A 1,060-nucleotide genomic window follows, 5' to 3' on the forward strand; every position below is an offset into this window, starting at 1 on the left:
TTTACAGAGAGGAAGGGAGAGAGATAGAGAGTTAGAAACATCGATCAGTTGCCTCCTGCACACCCCCCACTGGGGATGTGCCCGCAACCAAGGTACATGTCCTTGACCGGAATCGAACCTGGGACCCTTCAGTCCGCAGGCCGACGCTCCATCCACTGAGCCAAACCGGCCAGGGCGTGGCTGCGTCATTTCTGGTGGGATGGGAGCTACAGGAGGAGAGAAGCATGAAAGGGGCGGTGAGTGCTGAACGTCATGGGGGTGAAGTCAGGAAGAACGGGGACACGAAGGGGACTGCTGGGTTTGCCATCGGACCCGGTCATTGCTGAAGTAGTGTCTCAAGGGTCACAGTAGTGTCAGAGCTGATGACACACGGCAGAGAAGAAGAGAGAGAAAGAACGGTGAGGCTGTACAGCACGTGCAATCCAAGAACACTGCCTTCGAAAAGAAAGAGAAAAGTAAAACACTAACCAAAGAGAGTGACTGAGTCAAGTGAGGATTTTGTTTGTATATTTGTTTCTAAAAGTCAGGAGATCTAGATCTGGTTGTGTTTCTATACCACAGGCAGACAGAGAAGCTGGCACGATTTCGGAGGAGGAATAAATACTTCTGTAGGCACCGAGTGAAGGAAGAAAGAATTGGAAGAGACATTTGTGCTTAAGATCTGCATTTACTTAGCCCTAGCCGGTTTGGCTCAGTGGATAGAGCGCTGGCCTGCTGACTGAAGGGTCCTGGGTTTGATTCCGGTCAAGTGCACGTTCCTCAATTGCAGGCTGCTCCCTGGCCCGGGCCCAGGTCCGGCTCATGCCAGAGACAACCAATCAATGTGTCTCTCTCACATCTATGTTTCTCTCTGTCTCACCCTCCCTCTTCTACTCTCTCTAAAAATCAATGGAAAAATATCCTTGGGTGAGGATTAAATTTTTAAAAAATATGTATTTATTTAGAATTATTCTCCTTCCCACACCCACCCCCCCCCCCCCCCACATATATTAGCATGTGGACTTTTAAAGTGGCATGATTGCCTTAGCCATTTTGGCTCAGTGGATAGAGTGTCAGCCTG

At 49.5% G+C, this 1,060-nt stretch overlaps 1 long non-coding RNA gene across 1 annotated transcript in view; it reads left to right on the forward strand.

The window, feature by feature from the left end:
• LOC102254823 overlaps window positions 1-694 on the forward strand; it is a 15,256-nt gene extending 14,562 nt beyond the window's left edge. Inside the window, exon 3 of the long non-coding RNA XR_314281.2 lies at window positions 562-694. This is a non-coding gene — a long non-coding RNA (uncharacterized LOC102254823). The remainder of the gene's footprint in view (window positions 1-561) is intronic.
• The last annotated feature ends 366 nt before the right edge of the window (window positions 695-1,060 follow it).

Source organism: Myotis brandtii, unplaced genomic scaffold (assembly GCF_000412655.1).
Source record: "Myotis brandtii unplaced genomic scaffold, ASM41265v1 scaffold561, whole genome shotgun sequence".
Lineage (NCBI taxonomy): Eukaryota > Metazoa > Chordata > Mammalia > Chiroptera > Vespertilionidae > Myotis > Myotis brandtii.